Source organism: Pleurodeles waltl, chromosome 6, assembly GCF_031143425.1.
Source record: "Pleurodeles waltl isolate 20211129_DDA chromosome 6, aPleWal1.hap1.20221129, whole genome shotgun sequence".
In the NCBI taxonomy this organism is placed as follows: domain Eukaryota; kingdom Metazoa; phylum Chordata; class Amphibia; order Caudata; family Salamandridae; genus Pleurodeles; species Pleurodeles waltl.
In genome coordinates, this window is record NC_090445.1 from 1105438504 (window position 1) to 1105463762 (window position 25259).

The following is a 25259-nucleotide window of genomic DNA, read 5'->3' on the forward strand; positions in this document are numbered from 1 at the left end:
TAAGAGTGACGTATATGTAGTAAAAGGGAAGGGTTGCACCTGGAACGTGGGTACATTTGTCCGTGCAAAACTACACACACACACACACGCACACACACACTCACACACACACAGCAGTCGTAGATCTGAGGCATGTCAACAGGGATACTCCTGTGGATGGCACAGTCAGTGCTGCCAACCACCAACACAATTTACATAGGGAGCACTTGCACTTTAGTACTGGTCTGCAGTAGTAAAATGTGCAGAGACAATAAACCAGCAAAACAGGTCTGAAAAATTAGGAGGAAGAAGACAAAAAGTTTTGGAATAACCCTGCAAAGAGGGCCATTTCCAACAATAACAAATCATCAGAATGGTTAAAAGAAGAAATATGATTCTATCCTAAGTCATTCTTCCATTCACCAGTGTACTTGAATAAGAAAAAGGATCAGTGATGGTCCAGTTCACAATAATACTGAACAGGAGAAAGCAAACATTTTAAGCAAGAGCACCATACATGCCCATATCTAGGCAAAACACAAACAATCAATCAATCAATCAGGATTTATAAAGTGTAGCTAATCTCCCAATAGGGTATACAGGTGCTTGCAGGTCCCAGAGGCTAATTTGGACAGCCAGGTCTTGAGGGCCTTTTGGAATTCAAGCAGTGACGTGATTGTCCAGAGATGCTTGGGGAGGCTTTTCCAGATTTTTGCTTTGATGTGAGAGAAAGAGCGCCCTCCACTTCTGCTTCAGTAGATGGGGGAGTATGGGCAAATTAAAGGGAGTCAGAGCCTAGTCTTCTTGACCGTTGGTGGAAGTTTAGGCAGTGGTTAATGTACGCAGGGCCTTGGTTCTGTACAGCCTTGTGTGCATTGATCAGCAGCTTAAATTGGCACCCCTTCTTTACAGAGAGCCAGTGGAGTTGCCTGAGGTGGGGTGTGATGTGGGTTTGTTAGGGAAGGCCGAGGATAAGTCTGACTGCAGCATTCTGCATGGCCTGAAGTCTTTGTAGGAGGTATGCAGCAATTCTTATGTAGAGAGCGCTACCGCAGTCCAGTCAGCTGGTGAGGAGGGCCTGAGCCACGGTGCATCTCATGTGCAGGGGTAGTCACTTGAAGAGCTTACGTAGCATGCGCAAAGTGAGGAAGTAGGCGGAGGAGACAACGTTGATCTGTGATTTCATGGTGAGCTTGTTGTCAATGATAAATTCTGACATCGCCGGAATGAGTGGGTGTGGGTCCTAGGTGTGATGGTCACCAGCAGCCATTCCATGTGTTGCTGCTATTGCCAAAGATCAGTACTTCCATCTTGTCCAGCTGCAGGCAGTTTTTCTTCATTCAGTCAGCGATGCTTATCATGCATCTGTGGTAGTTCGTTCTGGTTATGGAGCGGTCATCTGTGAGTGAGACGATAAGGTGAGTACCATCTGCCTAGGAAATTATGTTGAGACTGTGGGATCTGACGATGTGGGTCACCAGGGTCATATTTGTGTTAAAGAGCACGGGGCTGAGGAATGAGCCCTGGGGGACATCGCAGGGGATCTCCTTAGGTTCAGAGTCGAAAGGTGGGAGGTTGATACTCTGTGTTCTTCAGGTGAAAAAGGAGGTGTTCAAACTGAGTGCGTCCCCTTGGAGGCTGATGTATTGGAGTCTTTCGGTCAGCATGTGGTGGGATACAGTGTAGAATGCAGCGAGGAGAATCAAAGCTGAAGTTTCTCCTTGGTCGAGGAGCGTTCGGATGTCATTGATGGCTCTGATGACAATAGTTTCAGTGGTGTGGTTGCTGCAGAAGCTGGATTGGGAGGTATGTCATGAGTTGCTTGTGGATGATCTTTTCCAGTAAGGCCACTGGGAATGGTAGCAGGGAGACTGGCTGGTAGTTTTTGAGTTTTCTGGAGTTGGCGGAGGGTATTCTGAATAGTGTTCTGACTTTGGCATGTTTCCAGGTGTCAAGAAATAGTGCTGGGTAATAGAAGTGTTGAGCAGGGTGGTAAGTTCCTGGCCAATCCTTTGGTTTCCATGGTTGAAGATGTGGTGCAGGCATGGGTCTGTAGGAGCTGCCAAGTGTATGTGAGTTCTGTGACTTGGCAGTATTTGACACAGTTGCTGGAGGTGAAGATAGGGTCCAGCATGTGTCGTGCAGTGTGTGTAGGGTAGTGGATGATCTCAGTCAATCCGAGGCAGCTGATACTGTCGAGGAGGTGTGCAGTGTTGTTGTTATCGTCATTGTGGAAATTTAGGTCGCAGAGGAAGACGTCGACATTGGAGTCTAAGCCTAGGTGCGCAATAAAGTCCGCGATGGTGTTGAAGAAGCTGGTGTGTGGACCTACGGGTTGGTATTCGAGGGTGCATCTGATAGTTGTTTTGTCGTCCATGTGGAGCTTGAAGTTGAGATGTTCAATGGGGGTGGTGATGTTGTAGGTGGTGGTGCTGCACTATATGGTCTCTTTGTGGTTGATGGCTGTTCCTACCCACGGCTTGTAGGTGCGGTCCTTATGAATGAATTTATATCTTTCTGTGATTACTGTGGCAATATCTGGAGCAGATGTGGGGTTGAGCAAGGTCTTGGTGAGGAAGATGATGTCAGAAGCGAGGGTGGCGATGAAGTCACTTAATTTGGTGGAATGGTTGCATAGTGAGCGTATGTTGAGGAGGGAGCATGTGAGTTGGTGTTTTTGTTCACGTGTTGTGTTTGGGGTGGGGCTGGTCAGTGGACAGGTGTGTGTGCTGTGGCAGGTGAAATGGCAGTTGGTGTAGGTGAACGGTCCTAACATAGAGTGTGGTTCGGCATTGTCCCAGTGTTTGTTGCAGAATTCGGGGTTCAGCGTGTAGAGCTCAGCAATGGGGTATCTTCAGGGGGAGGGAGGACCAGCGGTCATGACGCTGTGCGGAGTTCAGGTGCGGATGAACGCAGATGGACTTGCATTTGGCATGCCTTTGGCATGCCAACGGCGTACCCACTGTCCACGTCTGCTGCGCAGTTGGGCTGCAGCCTTAATTAAGTAGGTCCGAGGTTGGGTGGGGCTTCTTTGGTGGTAAGAACTTTGGGTGGGAAAACCCAGTCAGAACAACCTCAGCAGGAAAATCCAGGTAGCTGTGGTGTCACTGAATCAGTCTGGAACAAGCAGGAACTGGAAGCCACAGGCAAGTGGCAGGCTATGAGTCCAGTTGCCTACCTAAATAATCAATGAGAATTAATGAAAGAATGAGTCAAGCCAACCCGAGACAAAATATCAAGGCAACCTTATGACCAGGCTGGAAGCTTGGCCTGACTTTGCTACCTAGTCACCATGAATCATTGCTATCTAGGTGATACCATATATATCAAACTTCATTTCATTCAAGCTTACCTGTGTTCCCTGTTTGAAAGTTGATGTCCAGCTACTCTCCTGTAATGTTGGTGATTTCCTTTGTTTTAATAAAAATAAATGTCTGAACAGTAGATCCCCATGCGTGGGCTCATTATAGGATATAGTCCATTAAAAACTAAGGATAATAAGGATAAATAAAGAACTGTGCAGCAATCAAGACAGTCGTATACTAACAAATGAATGAATAGAAAAGTATAAGCACAATATTGACCTCGAATTTTATCCCAACAGTAGAACGGATATATGAATAATATGGTTGACAACTGAAAAAGTTAAGGTATGAAAGATGTAGTAAGGCTCTGAAGGAAGGTTTTAAGAGTTTCATAAAAGGAGAATGGTTGAGAAGAGTGTGCAGGTGAACAGCCTTGGAATTCTATGTTTTGGCAGTTAAAATGTTCTGCCACTGGCTGCGCCCTGGTACACATTGAGATGATCAGAATTTTGGTTTTGTCTGACCCCAGACTTCTGGACAGTAAATGTCAATTGAACAGTGTGTGCAAAAGTAATTGATCAGAGTTTTTGATATATTCAATCTCTTGAAACTGACTTGCTTCTGGATGTGAAGCCATTGGGGGCCTTGGAGATACTCCCCTCATGTTGAATGCCAGGAATTAGCTAGTCAGTTATATTTTGGAGGATTTGCAAACATTAAATAGTTATTTAGGAAGCTTAGGTGGATCGAATTGCTATAATGGAAGCTTATGAAACAACTGTGTGTGAAATGGTTTTCCTAGAATCTGAGGGAAGAGGAGGACATTCGTCTTGAGTCTTGAACGGCAGAGGAAGCAGGAGGCAAATAATGTAGAAATCTGATGCATGAATGAGAGGCCCTTGTCAACAATAATTCTGAGAATTCTTGCTTTGACAGGGATGAGGTTGTGGCCATGTATTATGGGCATTAGGCATCAGAGCCTTCAGAAATAGCTCCCCAAAAATGAGGAGCTTAATCTTCTTAGAGTTAAGTTTAAGGCGACTGTACTGCACCATGGATACCAGCACGGCACTCTAGAAAGAGTTGCGGAGACAAGTACATTAATATAGTCTCAGAATCAAATGGCTATTGTCAGGATAACAACGATAATGAAATAATGTTGATACATTCGGATAGTACTGTCCTATATATGGTAAACGTGCTGTACCAAAAGAAGAACACTGTGGCAAGTCTTTGAAATAGAAGAGAAAATGTCAATAATTTATTAGAATATGCAATCATTATAAATTACAAATATGTGCATCAGCAATACTTCTGAAAACAAAGGCAAAGAAAAGTGGTGTTCTCAATCAAAAAGAATGGAATAACAACTTAAACACATTTTAAGGCATTAAGGAAGGAATACTCTGGCTTCCAGATACACCATGCAATGCAACTAACTAACAAAGAGCAGGAAAATAAACTGTTTACCAGCCAGCAACGAGAAAAAACAATAAGCCAAGGAGAATCAAAGCAAAAGAGGATACAGCAGCAAACTAAAAGGTTGACCACGGTAGAAGCAAACAATAACGGATACACTATTATAGTTAAATGCGAGAATAAACCCCAAACTAACAGAAGTAAATGTTATATACAAAATATCAACAAAAACCGATGAAAGAGACACAGTGCCATCTAAGAATGGGGAAAAATACTAAAGAAAGAGGAGTAAATGGAAGAAGCACTGTATAAATCCTGGGCAACAAAAGAAACATTAGAGAACAGGATTTAAATACCCTCAATTAAACCTGGAGAAAGGAATCATATTTCAGCCAAATAAGAGAAGGTGATGACGAGGAGAAGAATAAACACTATACCGGTTAAGCACAAGACTATGAATATCAAACTAAGAGTGATCAGTGGAAGGCACAGTGAATCATTTAAAGGCAAAAGAATGGAGGCTTAAATCAGAAGGACGTTAGAAACACTCTACCAATCAAAGACAACAGAAGGTACATTGAACTTAGGGCAGTCGACAGGGAATCTATACACCAGTTAAGGCAACAAAACTGCCAAACCAGGAAACTAAATTGAAGAAAAATCCAAGAATCAAAATAATAAATAATAGAAATTAATTCCACACGGGAAGACGGGAAGTCATAGGCTTGTAGCTGTTATTAATTCCAGGAGAAATGAATTATAAACCCACCTTTAGCGCCTTTATCAGAGAAATGTTTGATTCTTGGCGAATCAGTTTCTCTCTGTGCTCCTCAACGATAAATACTGTTCTGTATAAATCAAATACATAGTTTCCTTTCATCAGCTACATGCCCCCCCATCCCCATCCTATACTAGTTTCCGTAATCAGGATCAGATGCCATGGTGTTTTATGTACAGCCTCTCAATTAGAATCTCCTGCTATCATGTAGTGCACTGTTTTTTCTTTGACCATGTATGTATATTAAATGACTAATAAGGTGACATCTCACCAGGCGGAAACAAGAGACAAAACCACTTCATCAGTCAGAAACCAGTTCACCAGCCAGAAACAAGAAAAGGAACCAAAAACTAACCTAACTCAACTGAGGTAACACACTGACAGCAGGAGACAAAGTTAAGAGAAAATCAAAGAAGTGGCCCTTACAGGTCAATGTCTCCGCATTAGTTGTCATTCCCTGCGGTTGCAAATAATTACCTCCCTATTTAATATTTATTAGGCAGGTCATTCTGCAACCTCTGGCGGATGGACATTTTGTGGTGTGATGTGTTATTGCAAGTTTGCATTGCAAAACGACAGACCAAAATCTTGTGTGCAGTTTTGGCCCACTATTTGTGACTTGCCCGTTGGTACATCTGGCTCCAAGTCGCCATCCTAAGACATGCGTAATTTAGAGTTTTGACTGTTTATATCCCTTGCCTCTCGTCATGCACAGTGTTCTGACATTCCCTGGTGTTAAGACTGCGCTATATTAGGAAGTAATACCTTGCAACTACGCATGTGGGATAATGCCTTTCAGAACTGACAAAAAGGGCTCACATGCCACCTCAACCCACTCCACTTCAGGTATGTGTTCGACTTTTAACAATGTGCATATTTAGTAATAGGGACTATAACATGAGAGCACCATCTTATATTTCCCACAGAAAACTGTGGCACTTTAAATACACATCCTTCCAGCACTTCTTGTACATTTAACCTATTGAACAAGATGTATATGACACATAACGTTAAACCTGCTGCAGATGTTGACCTGTAGGACGTGTGCTACTAGCTTAACACTGCAGCATTCATTATTGACAAAAGAGAAGCCAGGCCCGTGGATCGGTTCCAGGTCTCCAGATTTACCACTGACCAGGCCTCGAGGTATACCAGCCTTCAATAGTCATTGCAGTGTCTTACCTCCAAGGTTCAGATGATGCAAAGTTTAAACAGTGGAAATGTTCACAAACGTTGTTACAGACAACACCTGCATCCCATAGGTAGTGCAAAAAAACAAATTATTCACTAGTGAAACTGTTGGTCAGTAAAAATTCTGTATTGCACTGGTTGGTTGATGCACTTCTTTTTCGCTGGTGAAAGGCTCACTAATCTAGATCCACGTTGGTGTAAAGCAAATGTTATGAAATGATTCTACTGGCTCACAAAATATCTTCACTGACTCTTAAATTATTGTAAAAGTTGGGACTGCACGTTATCCTTTACGGGTAAAAGCATATGTAATGCCTTAGTGCAAAAATAAAAGCTATAGGGCAGGGTGTCTAACATGCCCACGAGGGCCAGGTTCATGCCACATATCAAGAACAGCCATGAAACTATTTACGTTTTTACTACTTCGAATAATTGTATGCAGATTTAGCTTCTGCAGATATCCGGAAAATGTGGTACGGATCCGTCCCTCTTGGACAGATACTGGGCACCCTCTGCCATAGGATAGTGTATTCCATTAAACAACTCTTTAAACGCTTGATAGAGATGCTCCAGTTGTGGCAGAATGCAGCTGCCCTGGTCAGGGTCAGACTGGGACAGAAAATAGGCCCGGGCACCAAAGTGAACTGGCCCCAAATTAGTGAAATTGATCTCTGAAAAAGTGGCACATATCTTCAAAATCTGGGCAATGTCTGCGGCAATAATAGGGAAATCAACAATAAAACGTGACCCACCCCACCATAACACAGGCCAACAAACAGCCAAAAAAACGGCCCACACGCTGACTTGTCTAACCAGCACTTCTGGGACTGCCTGAGGGGCCAAAAGGCCGGTCGTCCCTGGCCTGGGTCACGTAGTGCGTAAGGTTGTACTGCAAGCACGTGCGCTGCTTACTAGCCTGCATCGGCCATCAGTTTCATACCCTGTAGTCCACAGCCCCCACTTGCTAATAATCTGATTGTCTCTTTCACTGTTTCCCTGGCAGACACGTTGTGATATGAAGCGCATCCAAGAAGTCCTACAGCCAACACTACTCCATCCGCCATTTGGTGGTGATATTTTTCCAGCTCCTACGGGAAGCACTGGAACTCCCCTCACAGTAATTCTCGTAATTAACTGAGTTGGGCATTTTCCTACTCACGTTACACAATCTTTCGTTTCTTTGCCCATTGCTACACTCGCTCTTTTTTCTTTAATTAAGTTGATCAATTCTTATCCTGGCCTTTCGCATGCATTGTACCTCGCTGTTGCACCAGGGATCCATGTTCTTCTAATTGTATGGTATTTCAAATCCCCTTTGAGTGGGACAAGAAATGCTCTTTTAAACCTGTTTTAATTAAAATGAAGTTAATTGAAGGAGTGAGAGCAGGCGGCACTGACATGAAATCGCACTTGAATTATTTATTCGGATGAGCTAAAAATTAGATTGAAATGCATGCTTACTCTCTTTGTTAAAACCGGTCACTCAGATCCTCAAAGAACAGATAGGCTGTTTTTGCCCCAGTCAAAGACACTCCCCACTTAAAAAAGCCCCACGTCAAAGTGTGAGGAGACATTTTCCCTGGATGTTGTATTTCCCGACCAAATAAATATTTTAGAAAACAATAGTTATTTGTGAATAGCACAGCAAGTGGCAGGTTATACCAATAACTAACACAGTGGTTCTTATGTTATCATCTCTGCGAGGATTAGAGGCTGAGTTAGCACCACTGGGAGCCCAAGCACTGACATTCATGTAGCACAGATTTCTGGAACAGAGTGTACAGCTGGGCATGTTTTATAAGCCTGACACATTAATATTTGACTCTTTAGCAATCAGGCAAGTGGCTAGCTGGGTCTAATCTGAGGTGACGTGGTAGACAAAATAATTATGGATTGGAATGCTACCCGAACAGTTGCCAGTCATTAGACTTACGCAAGCATCCCTCCCATCAACTTTAGTGTGTTAGATGTGGGCGCATGGCTGGCCATATTTAGCCATACTCTTCTGAGATGCCTCAGCCTGTCTGCAAATCACTTAGTTCAAGGTGGGCAATACCTTGTGGTATTCAGTAAGTGGAAACAATTTAATTCAAAATGCTCCTTGTAATTTTGAGCCTTTGAGCAAGTCAACATATACTAATTGTTTTATTTCTTAGCTCTTGTAGCACATTGACATGCTCATAGTGCTTTCCTGGGTGCTAAATCAGTCTTGGTCGTGCTCAAATAGGAATAATCCAGCCCAGACTGTAAAGCCTGGTTTCTCTCAACAAGATCACAAGCAGCCCAGCACAACCCAAGACCAATTTCAGAATGATGGACAAAAGAACAATGGGTTGGAATGCTACTGGAAGCAAATGCCTGTGGTTAGACTCATTGTAAACATTACTCCGATCTTACTTTGTGTGCTTGATGGAACTCTGTAAGTGGCCCAGTGTATGCCCAGATGTCGGTCTCTTACTCACTGTGCCAATGGAACCAAGCTACACACAACTGAAGAGCTCCAATCAGACTCAAACCGGTCTTGGGTTAATTCTGTTCCAGTTTGGAGAGAACCTGGCTCACCAAATGACAAATGCTATGAGAGCAACAGACTAGGATTATAAACAGCTAGTAGGAGAGCCAATAGGTGTCTCCTTTTCTACCTACTGACTTCACCAATGGAGACTGCAGGTGCTGGTCAACAACCAAAAAAATGAATAACAAATGGCACAATGATGTGACAGCTGTTGCCGGTTGGATCATTCTATAAGTGTACAGGAAAAACATATGTTTTATTGGAGTGCTTAACAACAACAAAAAAAGGAATTTCCTAGCGTCATTTTTAATGCCTGCTTAAAGCAGCTGTTAAAATGAGGTTCCCATTGATTTCAATGGGCCTCTTAACACTGGATTAGCGTCATTTTTTTTTTAACGCTGATTCAGTGTAGCGTTACAATAGCTTAAAAAAATGATGCTAATGTCCCTAATATGCACCATGGTTTTCTGTATTGTAAATACAGTGTGCCATGGTGGCGTTAGGGGACGCAGGGGGGCCGCAAGAAAACTGGGGCATCACTAGTGATGCAGTACTTTCTTGTAAATATGGCCCATTGTGTCAAACAATGGCAAACAGATCCAATTACCACCTCGTTTACTTCCTGACTGCACAAGTTTTAGGCAAACTATCACACTAAATGCTACCGTTTCACAACAAATATAATTGGTTTTCTGCAATACTGTGTCCTGATAGGCATAGAAGTAGTAAATAGCATGTATTAAAATGTGCACTTTCACACCGTTTTTAAGTTGAAAACAAAAAAGAACAAAGCCCACTCAAAGTGAAAATTGCCAGGAAAATGGGGTTCAAATTAAGAGTACATTCATTTTCAGTGCTATCATGCAAGAAAATATGACCGCTAACAGGGAAAGGCTGCTGGTTCAAGGAGAACCCCTACATGAGAGCACAGATGTAGGAAACTGTGCAAACTCTGCAAACTATACAGGGAGTGCAGAATTATTAGGCAAATGAGTATTTTGACCACATCATCCTCTTTATGCATGTTGTCTTACTTCAAGCTGTATAGGCTCGAAAGCCTACTACCAATTAAGCATATTAGGTGATGTGCATCTCTGTAATGAGAAGGGGTGTGGTCTAATGACATCAACACCCTATATCAGGTGTGCATAATTATTAGGCAACTTCCTTTCCTTTGGCAAAATGGGTCAAAAGAAGGACTTGACAGGCTCAGAAAAGTAAAAAATAGTGAGATATCTTGCAGAGGGATGCAGCACTCTTAAAATTGCAAAGCTTCTGAAGCGTGATCATCGAACAATCAAGCGTTTCATTCAAAATAGTCAACAGGGTCGCAAGAAGCGTGTGGAAAAACCAAGGCGCAAAATAACTGCCCATGAACTGAGAAAAGTCAAGCGTGGAGCTGCCACAATGCCACTTGCCACCAGTTTGGCCATATTTCAGAGCTGCAACATCACTGGAGTGCCCAAAAGCACAAGGTGTGCAATACTCAGAGACATGGCCAAGGTAAGAAAGGCTGAAAGACGACCACCAGTGAACAAGACACACAAGCTGAAACGTCAAGACTGGGCCAAGAAATATCTCAAGACTGATTTTTCTAAGGTTTTATGGACTGATGAAATGAGAGTGAGTCTTGATGGGCCAGATGGATGGGCCCGTGGCTGGATTGGTAAAGGGCAGAGAGCTCCAGTCCGACTCAGATGCCAGCAAGGTGGAGGTGGAGTACTGGTTTGGGCTGGTATCATCAAAGATGAGCTTGGGTGGCCTTTTCGGGTTGAGGATGGAGTCAAGCTCAACTCCCAGTCCTACTGCCAGTTCCTGGAAGACACCTTCTTCAACCAGTGGTACAGGAAGAAGTCTGCATCCTTCAAGAAAAACATGATTTTCATGCAGGACAATGCTCCATCACACGCGTCCAAGTACTCCACAGCGTGGCTGGCAAGAAAGGGTATAAAAGAAGGAAATCTAATGACATGGCCTCCTTGTTCACCTGATCTGAACCCCATTGAGAACCTGTGGTCCATCATCAAATGTGAGATTTACAAGGAGGGAAAACAGTACACCTCTCTGAACAGTGTCTGGGAGGGTGTGGTTGCTGCTGCACGCAATGTTGATGGTGAACAGATCAAAACACTGACAGAATCCATGGATGGCAGGCTTTTGAGTGTCCTTGCAAAGAAAGGTGGCTATATTGGTCACTGATTTGTTTTTGTTTTGTTTTTGAATGTCAGAAATGTATATTTGTGAATGTTGAGATGTTATATTGGTTTCACTGGTAATGATAAATAATTGAAATGGGTATATATTTTTTTTTGTTAAGTTGCCTAATAATTATGCACAGTGATAGTCACCTGCACACACAGATATCCCCCTAACATAGCTAAAACTAAAAACAAACTAAAAACTACTTCCAAAAATATTCAGTTTTGATATTAATGAGTTTTTTGGGTTCATTGAGAACATGGTTGTTGTTCAATAATAAAATTAATCCTCAAAAATACAACTTGCCTAATAATTCTGCACTCCCTGTAAGTGGGCTAATATATAACACCATTCGCAAAATAAAAACTGGGCACATCCCATATTCCCGACAGGGTAGAGCCCTCCCCAAAATATGTAGTAGCCTGGATGCAATAGTCCACAGGGGAAGCAAGGAAATGACTCTTTTGACTTCTGCAGGGGAAGGAAAATACCTAATTTATCTGGATTCAATGGGGCCCTTAAGGCCCTAGTGCCACTGCACCTGCTACACCAATGGTAGTTACACTCTTGTTATTAATCCCTTCTGGGGCCCTTTTACATGCAGGGCACACTTCCTCTGTTTGCGCCATGGCCATTCTTAAACTAGGTGCGCCAACAGAGAAAGTGCACCCTTTTACACTGAATTCAAGTGAAAAAGTTAATGGCTTTGAAGCAGCTGCTCCGTGTTTCACTATGCAGGTGAAACCCCACCTGAACTTTTCAGAGGGATTACAGATCCCCTTGCGGGCGGATGCAGTGAATGACTGCACCTGCCTGCAAGGGGATGTCTGGCCCTTCGAAGGGCTGCCATCAGGAGGCACACTGACAGTGCGCATGTCAGAACAACTCCTGACAGCTTCTTTGCCTCTGTGACATGTCTATAATGGGGCACAAGTGCAGAGGCATGGGGATTCCCTGTTTTGCATGGGGCCAGAGCCCCATGCAAATGAGGGAGCACCACTGGTGATAGTACTGGTGCTATGTGTGTGCCAGTGCAATCTGTAGTACAGAAAAGGCTGCACAAGCATCTGCGTCCCTCTCTGTACTACCAAAGTGCCCCGGTATGCATGCCAACTGTTCCCCCTGGGGCACTTAGAATAATACCTCCCATGGCCTGCTGGGTAGCTCCCATTTTTACCCTTTGGCCAACAGCCTGTATTAATACAGCAAAAAGAGTGCTTTTAAATCCGAGGAATCTGCATTTTGTCACTGATCTCAGGATGCCTTTCCCTTTCAATGACCTCTGTATCAGACATAGAGCGCTGACAATTTGCCATATGGCTGTCGCATGGTTTCCCGCTCCTTTTGCATAATAACTTCAAGTTCCTTGAAGGAAAAGAGCCCGTGCCCTCCTCCCCGGCCGCTGTCTATCACGGATCTGAATAGCACTCAGAAATACAATCTATCGCACAGTCTAAGTAGCCCACAAGCCTCGTTGGCTCTTGTTTAAAAATAAACCTCAATTATTCTGTGGCTGCGCTCACTGGAGGCCACCTGCCATTCTCGGAGGGGTTTCAGATTCAAGGCGCCCAATTCAATTTTCTCGCAGAATAGATAAAGAATATGCACACAGGTGTAGGATTTTTTAAAATATATATATCTACATTTATGATTAATTGTTAACAAAAATGTACTGTTAATGGAATGGGAAGAATCTCAGACAGTAATTATTCTGCTTCAATGTCACCACTGAAGATTACTTGTGTCATTAAATGAGCCACCTTGCTCTGAGAGTTAACTAGACAACTCTTTGTGGAATTACACATAATAATTCATATCTAGAGACCTTTTATAAGCTCTGGAATAAAGGAAACTGCAAATGAAAGTAAATATGACCATGTAAGATTTTAAGATAGGTGGGTCAAGTATTATCAAGACATGTCTCTTGGTGAAACGCTCTCAATAAATTGATTTTAGAAAAAAAAAAATAGGTTTGCATTTTACTCTAATGCACATTTGGTTTTTAGTCAGGCTTGGACAAATGTTGTCTTTTGTGAAATTTGTGAAGTTTTTTTCAATTTCGCGTGATTTGTTTGTTCGCAGGAAGCTAGTTTAAACAGAAAATGGGTCGTCAAGAGACACTTTCTACTCAAACTAGTCTCTTGACTATTTCACCTGTTATATTTTTACAGAGCATACCCTCGTGTGAAAATTTTATGAGAGACCTCATTTTTTGCATCCTTGTTAAATTACGCAAATGTGCATCCCACTATTTTTGGGTACACATGCATTTCCTTATGGTGCATGCATAACAAATGGAAATGGCAGTGCTCTTGCATATTGAATACTAAGTAAAAAAGAAAACTTTTTCCTATTTCTCCAACCATAAGTAAAGCATGCATATGCTTGGGAAAAGTTGCTACTTTGTTTCCAGCTATTCTTTTTTCTGGCTAATTAAATATCTCCCATAAATTGCATCAGATCAATCAATCAATCAATCATTCATTTGTAGAGCACACTACTCACCCGCAAGGGTCTCAAGGCGCTAAGGGGGGTGGGCGGGGGAGATGCTACTGCTCGAACAGCCAGGTCTTGAGGCGTTTCCTGAAGGTCAGAAGGTTCCGGGTCTGTCCTAGGTGGATGGGGGGGGTGTTCCAGGTCTTGGCGGCGAGGTGGGAGAACGATCTGCTGCCGGCTGTAGTCCTGTGGATGCGAGGAACGGTGGCGAGGTTAAGGTTGGCAGAGCAGAGTTGACGGTTGAGGGTGTAGAAGGTGAGTCTTTAGTTGAGGTAAGCTGGGCCGGCATTGTGGAGTGCTTTGTGGGCGTAGGTGAGGAGCTTGAAGGTGATCCTCTTGTTGACGGGAAACCAGTGTAGGTCTCAGGTGGGCTGGGATGTCGAGGATGAGGCGTGCAGAGGCGTTCTGTATACGTTGCAGTCTTTTCTGGAGTTTGGCCGTAGTTCCCGTGTAGAGAACGTTGCTGTAGTCCAGTCTGCTGCTGACGATGGCCTGAGTGACTGTCTTTCTGGTTTCGGTGGGGATCCACCTGAAGATCTCGTGGAGCATGCTGAGGGTGTTGAAGCAGGATGATGAGACGGCGTTGACTTGCTGGGTCATGGTGAGCGATGAGTCCAGAATGAATCCCAGTTTGTGTGCGTGGTTGGTGTGCGTCGGTGCGGTTCCTAGGGTGGCCTGCCACCAGGAGTCGTCCCAGGCGGAGGGGGTGGAGCTGAGGATGAGGATCTCCATATCGCCGAGTTCAGCTTCAGGCGACTGCTTTCCATCCAGTTGGCGACAGCCTTCATTCCGTTCTAGAGGTTAATTTTGGCCGTGGCGGGGTCCTTGGTGAGTGAGAGGATCAGCTGGGTGTCGTCGGTGTAAGAGACAATGTTGAGGTTGTGTGATCTGATGATGTTGGCGAGCAGTGCCATGTAGATGTTGAAAAGGGTCGGGCTGAGGGAGGTTCCTTGGGGAACGCCACAGATGGTTTCAGTGGCTTCAGATCGGAAGGGAGGGAGGCGGACTCTCTGGGTTCTGCCGGTGAGGAAAGATGTAATCCAGTCCAGGGCTTTGTGGCAGATCCCTGCGTCGTGGAGGCGTGTGCGTAGGGTGTGGTGGTAGACGGTGTCAAAGGCGCCCTGGAGGTCTAGGAGGATGAGGGCCGCAGTTTCGCCTCTGTCTAGCATGGTCCTGATGTCATCGGTGGTGGCGATGAGGGTGGTCTTGGTGCTGTGGTTGCTTCGGAAACCGTATTGAGACGTGTCCAGAGTGTTGTTGTCCTCAAGGAAGCGGGTCAGTTGACCGTTGACGATCTTCTCGATAACCTTCGCCAAGAAAGGGAGCAGGGAGATGGGCCCGTAGTTCTTGAAATCTCTTGGGTCTGCTTTGGGTTTCTTTGGTATGGCGTTGCCTTCAGCGTGCTTCCAGCTTTCCGGGAAGGTGGCGGTCTTGAAGGAGCAGTTGACAATCATTCGGAGTTGGGGGGCAATGATGGAGCTTGCTTTGTTGAAGACGTGGTGAGGGCAGGGGTCATATGATGAGCCAGAGTGAATGGTGCTTATAACCTCTGGCACACCAGCGGCATGGCCGCACAGCCGCCACCATTAAGAATGGGGGATGGAGGGAGGAGCAGCTGGGAGGCGGGAGCGGTGGGCGAATGGGGGCGCGAGGGGGGCGGGACGCAGGGGACGCAGTGGCAGAACTAGAGAAGGGGGAGGGCAACAGAGCGCGAGGGCTGAGGAAGGGAGAAAACAGCTAAAAAAAAGAGAAACGGTTAAGAAGGCAAAAAGGCTTTAAGAAAAAGAAGAAAAAGGCAGAAAAAAGGAGACAAGGAGCAGTGAAAAATACAAAAATAAACAGACAGTCACAAGACAGACACAATACTTACGGCACCACTAGACACCAGGGATGAGGCGCAGGCCGGAGCCTGCGGGTGGTGGAGGCCCTCGAACTCGCAGCAGCCAGGTGGAGCTGAGCAGCGTGGGGAGCCTCTCCTGACCAAAACAAGGTCAAGGGTCGCTTGACCATCACTTGTTGCACACATCCTGACAAAGGGGAGAAGCTGGTCTGCCTTTCCCCTTTTTCTGTACTACTTACAGCTGATCCATTTGAAGACACGTTAAGCACACTGAGAGAGGCGACACAGTCATTCCTATATGTTTTTAAATAGGAAACAACATTTGCATTGCATTTCCCTGGAGATACTTCTTCCTTTGGCAAGCTTTTACAGCAAGAAGGGTAGATACAAGCTCCGCCCTGCCAGGACAATATTCACCCTTCACTCCCCCTCTCAGCTTCCCTACCCTCTCAAATCCCTGTCCACCCATCACACCACCTGTACATTTGAGGGGGTCTATCACAGGTAACAGGAGATTCTATGTGTTTTTAACACCAACAAAATCGTATCTCTACAGTTATTGCCCATTCCATGAGGTTTAACTCATAATTGTACTGTACTTGATGGATGTTACTGCACAGTACAATGACAAGTGTGGAGTTTGCATCCCATCAATACCATACTACACATAATTAGGACCTTTGTGAAAACAACATTGCAAATTCCTATGATAAACCCTTGTATATGGACAACCCATTCACACTTAAAGCATCTTTCATGCTGTGAATGTTGCATTTTATGATTAAATTCATAACAATATTTTCAGGCTTACAACTTATTATTGCCTGAACAATGTATAGTGAATGAAACACTTCTGTAAGAAAGAGTATGAGTCCTAGTTAAAAATACAAAGTATGTTCAATTGAAGCATACATAGGTCAAATGACATGGACAGATCTGTGGATTAGGTGCTTAATTAGGCCTGGACAAAGTTAAGCTACCCCAGAGTCATTTTCTTGATTTTGGGAAATTTGCATTTTGATTGTTACACGTAAATCCCCAAATTATGCCATTATGCCATTTTGAATAATAACATTCTACTTGTGGTTCAATTTTACTGCAAACAACAGGGATAATAGAATACAAGCAGCTCCTATTTGCAGTACTTTTTATTAAATTCATCCTCGCGACAAAAAAAGACACTGGGATGCATTTCACACTAACATACAGCTCGTAATAATGGATTTGCATTTCATGTAATTACGCACAAAATTTCTAAAATTTCACCTAATTACTTGCCAGCAAATCACTGGAAATGTACATACCCCAAATCCTTTTCTGCCCCAGTCTATTTAAATTTTCTTTATTTCACTGACTAAAATGAGTGCCTCTAAAATGATAAGAACACCTGTCCCTCAAGGGCTTTAAAGATGGAGGGATGGAGATCTGTGCACTAAACATCATGTGAGTACAGTAGCATTTTTTTCCTGCTAGCAGAACACTGCAGGACAGACTACTCATAAGATAAAACCAAAGACTATTCTTCATAGCCTTTTTACTCCACATAAAGTGTGTGTTGATGCCGGTGTGCTTGCATGCAGCTGTAGGCAGTCATTCATTCTCCTGCAAATGTCCTCTTTCTGCTGACTGCAGCCTTGACCTGCTCGGGGAATTTCCTCAGCTTTCCCATGTCCTATAAATTATACAGCATTAAATAGAACTGGGTGAGTGTTAAATATAGCCTGAGGTCCTACAACTGCGATGTACCTGAATCCCCCAAGGCCATTCATAGTCTAGCTCTACACACACGACTGCTCATTCACTTTTGCCCATAGAACTGAGTTCATTAACAGCAGAGGCTTCAGTTTGCCGAGGATCAGACAGTTACAGGAGTCCAATGGGAGCATCTCAGCTCACTGGATTCCATTTTATAATTACGTATTCTTAACCACCAATTTTCCAGTTCACATCCTAAAGCAAAATCATCTTTACTACTGATAAATATGTGTCTCTGTTACTTGGCCCAGGTGAAATTTTTGCTACAGCGATATAATCTTTCAGCATTTTGCATTATAATTTTTATATGAAATTCCCAAAATTGCGCCAATATACTACCACTGTGTGATTTCAAATTCAAGATGGAGATGTTCCAGAATTTATGTATCTAAGTAAGTATGCTGTGTTTGCATTTTGTAAACCTTTCCAAAAGGCAGCAGAAGATGCACTGCATCAGAGGCATATGCACAGTCAATCAGTGACTGGAGCAGAATCTAACTTCTGAGGATGGGGTCACCTGCTCATCATGAAGTAGTGTTCTGTAAAGAAGTGAATCTCCAGCTCTTTCCTAAATTGGAGCTGGGTTGAGGCGGTCTCAATGAATACATGAAAGTTGTTCCAGAACCTGGACAATATCCAAAGGGAAAGTCCCAAGTTCCAAACCGATCCAAGGTCTGCCAACTACACTTCTTAATCCACAACACCATGAATTAGAGATTAAGATATAAAAGACTATTTTACTTACCTCTATATGATATAAAAACATGAACGATTCTTGGGTGGAAATGACCAGTTTTCCAAAAGTGCCACACATTCTTGAAAAGTTAGAAATTGATTGGGCCTTTGACTTTCCCAAATGCACTCTCGGACAGAGAGGCCTGGTTTGAATGTGAAATTAATTGAATTCTATAAAGGCCAGTAGCTGAGTCTTCCTTTTTTAAAGCAAGAACCACTGATTCTCACCAGGAAGAATAGGCAGCTTCACCGGCAATTACTCCTGTGGACTCCCTCCATTGTTCTGCTGAATTGCACCATCAGATACCATTAATGACTTCGCTGCCTCGGAGTCCTTGGATTTCTGCTCCAGTACTGCAGTTTTATCACACCTTTTCCTTCCTTCTTATTAGTTAAATCCCAAAGTTTCAGAGCCGCTGGGCTGCTGATCAGCGGCTGTTAACACGGATGAAAGCAGACTGTCATGGAGGAAATCCTTTAAAGACAGTTTAATAACAACCTCAGCATTTGGAGAAAAAGAAAAAAATCGCATAAAAATCATGTGCTTCTCATTATTGTGCAGATTCCGCAAAAACCTCTTGAAGGTTCAGCAACCCTGACATAGTAGTTGTATTTTTTTTTAGAACTGGGCTATATATAAACATTTTCTTCGCTACCACATTTTTTTCTATTGACTAGATCTGTATGTCAGTCCCTGAGAGACTCTGGTTTAAAACCACGGCTGCTGGGTTACCAAGAGCAGTATTTTAAGACTGTGTCCCAGCTAAGAAAAGCACATTTCAGAGAAATTGACTGTTTTCAAGTGGAAAAAATACGGGAAGTCGTTCCCTTGAGGACTGAGGAAATTGGGCCATTATTTGCCCGCCTTTTTGATGGACGTGTTCTATGAATTATTTCGCTTCGCGCGGAAGGCTCCGGCCTTGCATGGTGCCCAGATAGTGTGGCCACGATAGAGAGGCCTGCTTCTGTGCAATGATTATCACCTTGAATCGGGTGCCAGATTTATGAAATCTTCAAGCACCTTCGGAGGCAGAATTTACAACTGTCAGGCCGTGCGTCGGCAGAAAAAATAATAACAGTAAAATGAGAAGAGGGAACAAGCGGCGCCTTTCATAGTTAACAACTCGGAGTATCGCTATACTTGATCGTCTAGAAAATTAAAAATGACAGCTTTTGTTTTCACCGTTTTCCTTTATAATTTTGGTTGTCCTCTCGTATAACCTTCACCGCATGGCCCGGGGCTATGACGAGGCATTTTTCAAACTCGGGCTCTCTATTCATTCTAAGTCACAAAATGTAAGCAGAGCGACCTGGGATTAAATCTCAGTAAAAGTTGAGATAAACAATGCCACATTCTTTGCAGGTACAAGATGAATGGACTAATAAAAACTCTGGCACAGAAGCTGCAACCTGCCAGTCAGCTCCTTTGTGTCCGGACAGCGAGCAGTGTTGGGCTTTAAGGCTTTGACCTTTGGGCTGACATGTAACACCAGTGCTGCTTTGATTAGAGGTAATTGTGGACTCAGAGTCGCTGGGAACGCCATGTTGCAGCCCCAGGCCCTTCCTTAGACTCATAACAAGCATTTGCAATGCAATGGGTCGCGTGTTTGCTCGAGTTATAGCTTTTAGCGTTGTAAACTCCTAACCGGACTTTTCTTGCCACATAAACTGAAAATGAAAAGTAAAACAGTTTCACATAAGCCAGCCGACGTCTGCCATGAGCGCAAAGCAGACACATAAAAGGAAACAGAAGTTCGCTCGCAGTGAAACATATCAGCAAAAGTGGAATTATCCATGTAACGGCAAAAGTGCATTTAACCATGTAACAGGGTCGATGTCACGCAAGGCGCTCGACTCCTGCCCAGCAAGATCGCGCTGTTACGAAAAAAAGAGAAAAAGTAGCCTAGAAGCCATATGGAAAACATGGAGCCTCGTATGTTTTCAGTAGTTGGCTGGTGCGCTCGAGACGTGCTAAACACCCCAAAAGGCATTACATATCCATGCCTTTCGCTAATTAAATCAAGCTAATTTTAAAAGGCAAGCCCACAAACCAACCAAACTGATGGGTGCGATATGGGTGTGGTTAAAAGCTCACAAAGAGATTACACCAGGGACAAAGAGCTTTGCAGCTCGACCCCTAAAATGGCTCCACTGCATACTAGGCCAAGAAAATGAGACATTGGACAGACAGTGCCAAATGAGGTATCAGGAACTCTCCAGGCTGGACCTTATGGAATGTAAAAAGTTATAGACTAAAAGACAGCCCTTCTCAATGTACATGCACAGTCTCTGGAAAAACATCTACTTCAACATCATAATGGCCTGTGCTTTAGTGCAATCCAGAAAGAAATTGAAGACTACATGCCCGCACTTTAGAGAACCATGACCTATTCCCAGGGCTCACAACCACAATTTAGCGCTCTGTTGAATTCCACCTGGATTGTACTTTACAAGTAATGCTGCATGTTTTCATGTGAGCTGGTGGATTCTGGGAGTTGAAGTCACGGATTACTTCAATTGAATTGATCGGTCTAGTGCAACAGATTACTATTTTATCTCTAATTAAAAATGACAGAACTGGAAGATGGGGTCTCTTTTTCCTTGGATTCAACTGGTATCCCTAGACACTGTGAGGGCATGATGGACGGAGGGATGGTAGAAGGCACAGCAAACTGGTGTCCAATACTGTACTCATTGGTGCTGACAGTCATGTAACTCAGCGTCAAATACCAAGGATTTTTTTGCTCATGTCAAATGGAAATGGTCAAATACAGTTTAGACACAAGTTTAGCTTTTATCTAAATCAGACTATGTGCTACCTTGCCAGTGGTCTGTTTAAAATGCACTGCCAGGTAAATAGAGCACTGCATATCAACCAGGGGCCATATTTACAAAGAATGCACACAACTCAGTGCAGCAAGTAAAATTACTGCGCTGTCTGTGTGAAACCAAGAGAGGAATATTGAACTATATCTGCTTATAAGTGGCACAGTTTTGCTCTCTCCCTGCGCTGGCACATTTGTGGCTGCCATATCCAACGCAGGCACCCTTGCGCCATAGTGCAAGAGTGTCTGCATCAAACTCTGCATAGTTTTTGTACAGGCTGGGGTCCTTTCCTGCATAACAACTATGACACAGAATGCAGCACACATACAAAAAGAAAGAACGAGGTAAAAGGAAAGCAATTCTTTTTGTTATGCCTGTGTTGGACCTGACCCTCTCTGCAGGGTCACCTGAAAACTTTTTGCCTTCACCTCTCCTGTTTTCTGAATGCGTTTTTGTTGACTTTTAGGACTCTGTGCACTTTACCACTGCTAACCAGTGCTAACATGCTTGAGCTGTCTCATTTGAACATAGTAACATTAGCTTACACTCAATTAGCATATTTAATTTATTTGTAAGTCTGTAGTAAAGTGGTGCTACAGGTACAAAGTACCAGTAAATATAATGTTACTAGTGGGTCTGCAGCATGTACTGGGCCATCACCTTAGGCAGGATTTTCAAACATGTCTCATGCCCGCCATTGCAGCCTGTGTGTGCAGTTCTCAACTGCCATGTGCAGTTCTCAACAGCCATTTCGAACTGCTGAAATAAGTCTTTTGCCAGACCTAAATCTTCTTTTTTAATACATATAAGATGTCCCTAGTGTAGGCCGTAAACAGCCCATGGGGCAGGGTGCATTGTATTTAAAAAGTTGGACATGCACTTTTAAGTTTTATCATGTCCTTGTAGTGAAAAGCTTCCAAATTTGTTTTTCACTATTGTAGGGCCTGCCTGTCCCCTAGCTAACATTGGAGTACCTTATTACACTTAATAAGTGATTTCTTTTGATTGTGAGCTGGTAGGAAAGTTATGTTTGGTGTCCAAGGAATTGTAATATAAAACCCTGTTTAATGGTAAAAGCAGATTTAAAGTCACAATTATGAAACTAAATGTTCTTGTCCTACCATTTGTTGTCTGTTTTCTGTTTTGTTAATAGGGGGAGTAGATGCTGGTAGAACTGGACATCTCTGGCTTGATGAGGAGACAGAGCTGTCACTTACCACACTTGCACTTCAATATGGTGGGCTCAGCATACACACAAATGACTTTCCTCTAGCCTATTGGGCCAAGGGAGGTAGGCAGACAATTTCAGAAGGGGAACACTGTAGGGGGAAAACTCCATAAGATTTTTCCATTTCAAAGTGGGCACCAGGTATAAAAAGGGGGCCCCAGACTCACTCTTCAGTACACTCCCAGACCTGTAGATACTACAGAAGCAGAACGCACTGCTGCCTTTCTGCTCGAAGTATGACCTGCTTGCTGAGAAGGAGGACTGGATCCACTACCTTCATCCCATTCTGAGTGACTCCAAGAGTCAGCTGACTGACCTCCTGTTCTGGGCTACAGGGATATAACAAGCTTCAGCGGCCTCCCTGCAACTGTCTAACTGACCTGCTGGAACTGGACCTGCCTGGACCTGCCTGGACCTGCAGCTGGACCTGCCTGAGCCCTGCTGGCATCTGCTGGAGAGAGTTCCTGATACCTAAACGGTGCCCCTCAGGTCAAGGGTACTTGGTGTGGCATCAGCTGAGTTCCTCCTTGAAGAAAAGGAGACATGTTGATGTTTTGAGATCTTCTTGACTGGGAATGGGCCAGTTTGCGCTGTGACCTTGCTGCTGCATCGACTGTGAATGAGAAGCTCCGGTGAACTTGACACTTCGTGCTACAAGTACTGCCAGCTGTGACCTGCAACAGAAGATCTGCACTTCCCGCCATAGCATCGACAGCCTGCAGTGACTGCCAACATGAATGCGTAGCACCAACTGCCCATGAAACCTAACAGGATCTTAAAGCTTCAGCAATGACAGTATGCGATGCCCGGCCTGCTCTTTACACTACATTGATGACCATCTGCGACCTGCTCCTTGCTCCTCGCTGCCCCCTTCACCGCACACAGAACTCTCCAGCTGGACTTTACAATGTAACCTTTTCAGCAGGACTAACCTGGTCCTTGTACCCGGCCAGGGTTCCATCGCGGTCAGCCTGAACTTATGGCTTTCACACGGTTTCGCATGACCAGATAACTTCTACTGGCACTTTGTGCTTTTAGGAGGTACACTTACTTGAAACTTTTGAAATTGCATATCTCAAGTTCTACTGACTAGACATTTATTGGTTTGATGTAAAATAATTTATTAGATTTTACCCTAATGTTCTAAATTAGTGTGGCATTTTTCTTGTGTTGTGTTTTTACTTTATTGCTGTTTGTATGCTGCATCAGTACTTAGTACATTGCCCCTAAGTGAAGTCTGTCTGCTTTTGTGCCAAGCTACCAGATGATTAAGCACAGGTTAATTCAGTGAATATTTGTGGGTCACCCTTACCAGGATTGTGGCTGATGCTTCCGTAGGGTTTCATTTCCCCTCACCCCAATTTCTCACAGCTTGCCTCCCAGATGTGCAGGATTTTGGTGCAAACACCTGCCTTAATTCTTTGTAGCTAAATATTTACGTCAAAACCCATGGGTGGTTGCATGGCAATGCCCATGCACCCCCATGAAACTTCCCCATGACATGATATAAAGCAAGTCAACGTGTTGCTCTGTGTTACTTTGAGTCACAAACCAACACTAATCGTGATTGGAGTTAGTTTGTCAATCTCAGTAGAAAACTTTGATCAAGTTGCGTTAACATGTACAGTGCTTGCATACCTTTAGACTGTTCGAACACTGACATTTATTTATTCAAAGTTGCAAATCAGTGAGAGTTAACCTAAAAGTCAGCGTGTAACATTTAAGTTGCACCCAAGTTTCCATTCTTTAACCTCTCTATGTCTAAATGAGGGCGCGCTCCAAAATGGGCTTGTTGTTTCTGTTTAAACACCCATCTGTCAATGCCCCCACAGTAGCTAGTACACGTGCAAATACCTTTCACGTATGTGCACAGACATGTCAATATTTATATTCTCCTTCCTTGTCAAAATATTTGAGTACTGGAGTCATCCTTGCCTCTAACACTTGAGGGATTTTTATGTCCCTCTCCTGTGATTTTGAGAACAAACCTAGAAATATGGATTATACATGGAGGAGGGGATATACTTCAGTGCATCATGGTTTAGAACAGGAGCACCCCAAAACAGGCAAACACTTCTTTAAAGCGCTTTATAAATAAGGGTACAGTTAGATTTGAACCAATGTCTTCAGTAGGTAAATCAAACGACCAAGGCATAAAACCAGAATTTGTCAATAACGTTGTTCTTCAAAGTATTAAGTAATCCAGCAAGAGTCAGAGAGCTGCAGAACGCGTGAAAAGGGGAAAAATAGGAAACAAAGTCTTTCATCTTAACAATGACAAAATTGTCAAAAAAGAACCACAGGACTAGTGCGATCAATAACCCATTGTATTAATTTCTTGTGTACCGGCATTTACATCCCACTTCCCTTAAATCATAATCGCGTTATTCTTTCAAGACTCTTGCAAATGCTGCTGTGTCTTCACGTAAACCAATTTGTTTTATTGACCTAAGAAGTCCTCTAGCTATTAAACGAGTCAAGCCCCGAACTCAGCAGTTCCTACTCACATCAATAATTATGACAAGATGTGTAATATTTTTTGTGCATCTAAGGGCAATAGATAGCTATTGATGAGATCAGTGGGGATAGATAATCTAATTTACTTTCCTGGTATTAATCAGGTGGCGTGAGAGTTATACGCTCGGGACGTCTCTGCGTGGCCTGTCCACAATGCGGTTCTATGGAGTTTTAGGAGCAACCAGAAGCTTGTGGAGGTGGAAAGGGGTTATTAATTTGCTCTTAATTATTTTAATTAGAACAAAAGGAAAGATGAGCAGGTTGATTGAGACAAAGTGTAAGTGAAATACATCAAACAACTCTTGTTAAAGAGCAGATCTTACAGTGCCGGGCTGCAATATCTACAGTAGGTCATTTGTTGTTCCTGCACCAATCTTAGAGAAGAAATTCTTAGATGAGCTTCATTTTCCAAACAATTTCTACACCTATTTTTTATTTAGTTACTGTTGGACATGGCTTTTTGACAGGGACATCCC

At 43.5% G+C, this 25259-nt stretch overlaps 1 protein-coding gene across 6 annotated transcripts in view; it reads right to left on the minus strand.

Moving 5' to 3' along the window:
- The window catches only part of CAMTA1 (calmodulin binding transcription activator 1), a 2488613-nt gene that overhangs the window by 1098443 nt on the left and 1364911 nt on the right, over positions 1 to 25259 (minus strand). The gene's annotated exons all lie outside the window — the stretch shown is intronic.